Source organism: Grampus griseus, assembly GCF_964374135.1.
Source record: "Grampus griseus genome assembly, chromosome: 17".
NCBI classification, from domain to species: domain Eukaryota; kingdom Metazoa; phylum Chordata; class Mammalia; order Artiodactyla; family Delphinidae; genus Grampus; species Grampus griseus.
This window is the reverse complement of record NC_139011.1, coordinates 46081696-46089045: the sequence shown is the minus strand read 5'-3', so window position 1 is coordinate 46089045 and position 7350 is coordinate 46081696. Positions and strand designations below refer to the sequence as shown.

The following is a 7350-nucleotide window of genomic DNA, read 5'->3' as shown; positions in this document are numbered from 1 at the left end:
GAAAACTACTAGAGCTAATCAATGAATTTGGTAAAGTACTAGGATACAAAGTTAATGCCCAGAAATCCCTTGCATTCTTATACACTAATGATGAAAAATCTGAAAAGGAAATTAAGGAAACAATCCCATTTACCATTGCAACAAAAAGAATAAAGTACCTGGGAATAAACCCACCTAACGAGACAAAAGACTTGTATGCAGAAATGCATAAGACACTGATGAAAGAAATTAAAGATGATACAAACAGATGGAGAGATATAACATGTTCTTGGAATGGAAGAATCAACATTGTTAAAATGACTATACTACCTAAAGCAATCTACAGATTCAATGCAATCCCTATCAAACTACCAATGGCATTTTTCACAGAACTAGAACAAAAAAGTTTCACAATTTGTATGGAAACACAAAAGACCCCGAACAGCAAAAGCAATCTTGAGAAAGAAAAATGGAGCTCATGGAATCAGGCTCCCAGACTTCAGGCTATACTACAAGTCTACAGTAATCAAGACAGTATGGAACTGGCACAAAAACAGAAATATAGATCACTGGAACAGGATAGAAAGCCCAGAGGTAAACCCATGCACATATGGTCTCCTTATTTTTGATAAAGGAGGCAAGCATATACAATGGGAAAAGACAGCCTCTTCAATAAGTGGTGCTGGGAAAACTGGACAGCTACATGTAAAAGATGAAATTAGAATACCCCCTAACACCATGCCCAAAAGAAAATTTAATATGGGTTAAAGACCAAAATGTAAGGCCAGACACTATAAAACTCTTAGAGGAAAACATAGGCAGAACAGTGTATGATATAAATCACAGTAAAATGCTTTTTGACCCACCTCCTAGAGAAATGGAAATAAAAACAAAAATAAACAAATTGGACCAAATGAAACTTAAAAGCTTTTGCAAGGCAAAGTAAACCATAAACAAGACAATAAGACAACCCTCAGAATGGGAGAAAATATTTGCAAATGAAGCAACTGTCAAAGGATTAATCTCCAACTTGTACAAGCAGCTCATGCAGCTCAATATCAAAAAAACAAACATGCAATCCAATAATGGGCAGGAGACCTAAACAGACATTTCTCAAAAGAAGATATACAGATTGCCAAAAGACACATGAACGGATGCTCAACATCACTAATCATTAGAGAAATGCAAATCAAAACTCTAATGAGGTATCACATCACACCAGTCAGAATGGCCATCATCAAAAAATCTACAAACAATAAATGCTGGAGAGGGTGTGGAGAAAAGGGAACCCTATTGCACTGTTGGTGGGAACGTAAATTGATACAGCCACTGTGGAGAACAGTATGGAGGTTCCTTAAAAAACTAAAGAAGTAGTACCATACGAATCAGCAATCCCACTACTGGGCATATACCCTGAGAAACCATAACTCAAAAATGGTCACGTTCCACAATGTTCATTGCAGATCTGTTTACAGTAGCCAGGACATGGAAGCAACCTAAGTGTCCACCGACAAATGAATGGATAAAGAAGATGTAGCACATATATACAATGGAATATTACTCAGCCATAAAAAGAAATGAAATTGAGTTATTTGTAGTGAGGTGGATGGACCTAGAGACTGTTATACAGAGTGAAGTAAGTCAGAAAGAGAAAAATAAATACCGTATGCTAACACATATATATAGAATCTAAAAAAAAGAAAAGAAAATGGTTCCGAAGAACCTAGGGGCAGGGCAAGAATAAAGTCACAGATGTACAGAATGGACTTAAGGACATGGGAAGGGGGAAGGGTAAGCTGGGACGAAGGGAGAGAGTGTCATGTATATATATACACTACCAAATGTAAAAGAGATAGCTACTGGAAGCAGCCACATAGCACAGGGAGATCAGCTTGGTGCTTTGTGACCACGTAGAGTGGTGGGATAGGGAGGGTGGGAGGGAGATGCAAGAGGGAGGAGATATGGAGATATGTGTATATGTATAGCTGATTCAGTTTGTTATAAAGCAGAAACTAACACACTATTGTAAAGCAATTATACTCCAATAAAGATGTTAAAAAATGTTTAAAATTGTTATGTTTTCTTCTTGGATTGATCCCTTAATCATTAGGTAGTGTCCTTCTTTATCTCTTGTAAGAGTCTATTTTAAAACCTAGTTTCTCTGAAATTAGTATTGCTACTCCAGCTTTCTTTTGATTTCCATTTGCATGGAATATCTTTTTCCATCCCCTCATTTTCAGTCTGTATGTGTCCCTAGGTCTGAAGTGGGTCTCTTGTAGACAGATATATATGGGTCTATTTTTTGTTTCCATTTACCCAATTTATGTCTTTTGGTTGTAGCATTTAATCCATTTACATTTAAGGTAATTATCAATATATATGTTCCTATTACCATTTTCTTTATTGTTTTGGGTTCGTTTTTTTAGGTCTCTTCCTTCTCTTGTGTTTCCTTACTGTAGAATTTCCTTTAGCATTTGTTGTAAAGCTGGTTTTGTGGTTCTGAATTCTCTTAGTCTTTGCTTGTCTGTAATGCTCTTGATTTCTCTGTCAAATCCAAATGAGATCCTTGCTGGTTAGAATAATCTTGGTTGTACGTTTTTCCCTTTCATCACTTTAAATATATCCTGTCACTCCCTTCTGGCCTGCAGTTTTTCTGCAAAAAAGCAGCTGATAACCTTATGGGCATTCCCTTGTGTATTATTTGTTGCTTTTTTCTTGCTTCTTTTAATGTTTTTTTCTTGATTTTAATTATTGTTAGTTTGATTAATATGTGTCTTGGTGTGTTTCTCCTTGGTTTTATCCTGTATGGGACTCTGTATTTCCTGGACTTGGGCAGCTATTTCCTTTCCCACGTTAGGGAAGTTTATGACTATAATCTCTTCAAATATTTCCTCAGACCCTTTCTCTTTCTCTTCTTCTTTTGGGACCCCTATAATTCGAACGTTGGTGCCTTTAATGTTGTCCCAGAGGTCTCTGAGACTGTCCTCATTTATTTTCCATCTTTTTTCTTTTCTTTTTTTTTTTTTTTTGCGGTACGTGGGCCTCTCACTGTTGTGGCCTCTCCCGTTGTGGAGCACAGGCTCCAGATGTGCAGGCTCAGTGGCCATGGCTCACGGGCCTAGCCGCTCCGCGACATGTGAGATCTTCCCGGACCGGGGCACGAACCCACGTCCCCTGCATCGGCAGGCGGACTCTCAACCACTGCGCCACGAGGGAAGCCCCCATCTTTTTTCTTTATTCTGCTCCTCAGCAGTTATGTCCACTATTCTGTCTTCCAGCTCACTTATTGTTCTTCTCTCTCAGTTATTCTGCTATTGATTCCTTCTAGAGTATTTTTCATTTCAGTTATTGTGTTGTGCATCACTGTTTGCTCTTTAGTTCTTCTAGGTCTTTATTATACATTTCTTGTATTTTCTTGATCTGTTGCTCCATTCTATTTCCAAGTTTTTGGATCATGTTTACTATCATTCCTCTGAATTCTTTTTCAGATAGGTTGCCTATTTCCTCTTCATTTATTTGGTCTTGTATGTTTTTTCTTGTCCTTCCTAATATTTTTTTTTTGTCATTTCATTTTTTTTGTTGGGTGTGGCTGTGTTCCTGTCCTGCTGGTTGTTTGCCCTAAGGCATCCAGAACTGGAGTTTGCAAGCAGTTGGGTTGAGCCAGGTCTTGGTGTCGAGATGAGGACTTCTGGGAGACCTCATACCAATTAATATTCCCTGGGATCTGAAGTTCTCTGTTAGTCCAGCACTTGGGCTTGGTACTCCCACCACAGGTGCTTAGGCCTGACCACTGCCCTGAGAACCAAGACGCTGCAGGCTGAGCGGATAGTCAAAAGAAAAAAAAAAAAAAGAGAAGAAAAGAAAAAAATCAACAAACAGAAAAGAGCATAACAATAACAAAGAATAAAAACTAAAAAAAATTAGAAAAATAATTAAACAACAACAAAACAGAACAGCAAAAAAAATAAACAACATAAACAAATTTTTAAATTAAGTAAAAAAGTAAGAATAAAAATAAAAGATAAAAGTACTAAAAAAAATTTTAAAAATAAATGAAAAATAAAATAATAAAAAATTCCCTGGTGCCTCCTCTATCAATGTTCTTGCTCCGATGGTGCAAGAACACCCTACTCCCACCTCCCCAGTAGGCCTCCAAGACCTCTAGGGAGGTCTCTGGACCCGCTGTGTCAGCCCCACTTCTGCGTGTGTTCCTCTCACCAGCGTCTGTTACTGGAGCTGGCCCAGAGGACAAGTGCTGGGGCGCAGGCCTCCATCGGTGCACTCACAGGGGCCAGCACAGTCAGAGGAGGCCTTGGAGGGGGGCGGTACTCAACCCACCTGGACCCGTGTGGCCAGAGGTGGCCCTGTCAGGGATGGTACTCAGGCTTCCAGGACCCATGCAGCCAGAGGAGGCTTTGGTGGGGGTGGGGCTTAGGCCTGGGACCCATGCAGACAGAAGAGGCGTTGGTCGTGGGAGGGCTCAGGCCTGGGACCCATGAAACTAGAAGAGGCCTGGTTGGGGGAGGAGGCTCAGGCCCGGGACTCATCTAGCTGGAGGAGGCCTTGGGATCTGGGCGTTAAGGCCTGGGATCCCAACAGGATTGCCAGGGCCCAAGTGGGCAGGGGAGACACTGCATCCCCCTCCAATCCCCACTTATCTCCCCATCTTCAGTGGGCCCTTCTGAGTATGGGAACCTTTCCCCTCCTCCAGCCTCCCTCAGGGGTGCTGGTCCCAACCCACCTCCATTTTTCCTTGCCCCTCCCCTTCCCTCCCACATCCTACCTGGTTGAGCAAGGATTCCTCCCATCAACTTAGGTGTCTGAGGTCCCCCATCAGCATCTAGCAGGAGCCCTAGCTGTGAGGAGACTTGAACTCTGTGTCCTCTTACTCTGCCATCTTGATTCTGCCAATGTGTATATTTAAGGTACAATTTAAAATGTAATCTCTGCTATAATACATGTTTACATTATTAGACATAGTTAAATGATATTTCAATAAAATGAAAAATAGTTATATTTTTAGCAGTTGACACACAAAAAATCTGGTTTTCTTTACTCTTTTATTGCTTTCCTGGAACCAAAGGCACTTGAATTTGAGACACTTGGATCAGTGTTTTATCTTAGCAAATGAAAAGAAGAAATCTGGCTTTGCCCTCTAAATGCCTTTCAAATAATGACTGAAAGTTGATGATGACTGACTTCTCTCAGTGAGCACAGCCTGTACTATATTTAGCATGACAATGACCTTTGGTTAAGCAGTAGACTGCTTGCTTCTTCATTTACCTTTCTTCAAAATTGTTAAAATTGTTGGTGCTCCTTTGAAAATGCTGTACATTTTAAATAATTTGAAGCAAATATTGAATCAAAGATAAATCAGTTATATAATATGTACTCAGCTAAAGTAAGCATATTCTAATCTTGTGAATAAGAAAAACTCACATATAAATAATAATGTCCTTAATAATATTATGACAGTATCTCCTTTATTTGTCAACGTTCTTTGTACTTAGTGGTCATGATTATTGATAGTGATTGTGATTTTCTTGATTAGAATATAAACTCCACAAGGACAACACTTTAAAAATGTTAACTGGGCTTCCCTGGTGGCGCAGTGGTTGAGAGTCTGCCTGCCGATGCAGGGGACACGGGTTCGTGCCCCAGTCCGGGAAGATCCCACATGTCGCGGAGCAGCTGGGCCCGTGAGCCATGGCCGCCAAGCCTGCGCGTCCGGAGCCTGTGCTCCGCAACGGGAGAGGCCACAACAGTGAGAGGCCCACATACCGCAAAAAAAAAAAAAAAAGTTAACTGGAGTAGTGCACCTCACCGCCATGGCGGCGGTGCTGTCCAGTCAGCCGCTGGTAGTGGTAGCAACTTTCCCTCAGGAAGTCCGGTCTCCGCCTCCTGCTCCCACCCCACTCGCTCGGTGGCTGAGGCAGCGGTGGCGGCAACGGTTGTCCCTGCCTCTCCGCCTCCACCACCTTGGCCTACCCACCGACTGGCGACGTTGGCCGGGAGGGGGACTGTAGTTGTAGACGGCTGCCCCTGCCTCAGAGAAGATACCACGTTGAATGAGCAAAGACTGAACTTTATACAGATACCTTTTGTAAAAGGCTTATAAGGAATAGTGACATAATTTGAATCGCAGTGGATTTCACATTATGAGGTGAATGGGAGTGGAGTATTGGACAAAAAAATAGATTTTTTAATCTCTGCATCATGGTTTTTAGCTCTTCAGTTGTTGCACAGTCTCACTATTTGGGGAAAGTTCATGCTAAGAAACTGAAGCAATTAATGGGTGAATATGATCAAATTTCTCCATCAAGTTCTCAACCTGATAAGGAGAATCCCTTGTCAACCTAATGAAGCATTCAAAGAAGACATCTGACTCTTTTCAGGATGAACTTGAAGATTATATCAAAGTGCAGGAAACCAGAGGCTTAGAGCCAAATACTTGTTTCAGAAAGATGAGAGAGGATTATTTGGAAACCTGTGGATACAAAGAAGAGGTTGATTCTAGACCCAGGTGTAGAATGTTTAATCAAAGACTCCCTTATGAACCCGTCCAGACCTACCAAAGACCATGCAATATTTCACAAGCAGTGGAGAAGCGGTTACCTCAGTGGCTACCAGCTTATGACAGCAGGCTGAGACTAGACTCCCTGAGCAACTGTCAATTCACCAGGGACTGTTTCTCAGGAAAACCAGTAGCCCTGAACTTTAGTCAACAAGAGTATAACTGTAGCTCATACAGTGTAGAATCTGGAGTTTACAGGCATCTCTCCTTAGAAAACAGTACCAGTGCCCATCAAACTAGTTATAAACAGATACATCAGAAGAGAAAAAGACACCCAGAGGAAGGCTGGGATAAACCAGAAGAGGAGCGGCCCAAGCATAAGAGGAAGAAAGCTTATGAGGAAATAGACTTAGACAAACACAAGAGCATCCAAAGAAACAAAACAGAGGTGGAAACAGTCAGAATCAGTACAGAAAAGCTTAAGAACTGAAAGGACAAAAAAAGCCAAGATGTAGCCTCTAAGAAAGAGGAATGTAAGCGTAGAAAAGAGAAAAAGGAACAAGGGAAAGAAAGGACAAGAAGAGGAGCTGCTTTGGGACCAGTCTATCCTTGGATTTTAAAGCGCTTGCATTGGTTCTCCTGAGGTTAAATTGAAAAAATAGTTGAGGAGCTTGGTTTTACGATGTCCATGTTCATATCGCTCTTTTCATGTGAACAGGTACAAAGGCTAAGTGAACAGAAAACATTTAGTGTACTTTCTCTCCAACATGGAAATTACTTTTCCTCTCTTCTAAAATCATTACTACATTTTTCTTATACATAATGTAACTTCCCTTAATGAGGGTGGCTCTGCTTTT

The 7350-nt window shown here is 41.1% G+C and overlaps 1 pseudogene across 1 annotated transcript; it reads left to right on the top strand.

Moving 5' to 3' along the window:
* The first annotated feature begins 6039 nt into the window (after positions 1 to 6039).
* LOC309835611 (lysine-rich coiled-coil protein 1-like) lies at positions 6040 to 7113 on the top strand (annotated as a pseudogene). Its single transcript has one exon. The product of its transcript is annotated as a lysine-rich coiled-coil protein 1-like (transcript).
* The last annotated feature ends 237 nt before the right edge of the window (positions 7114 to 7350 follow it).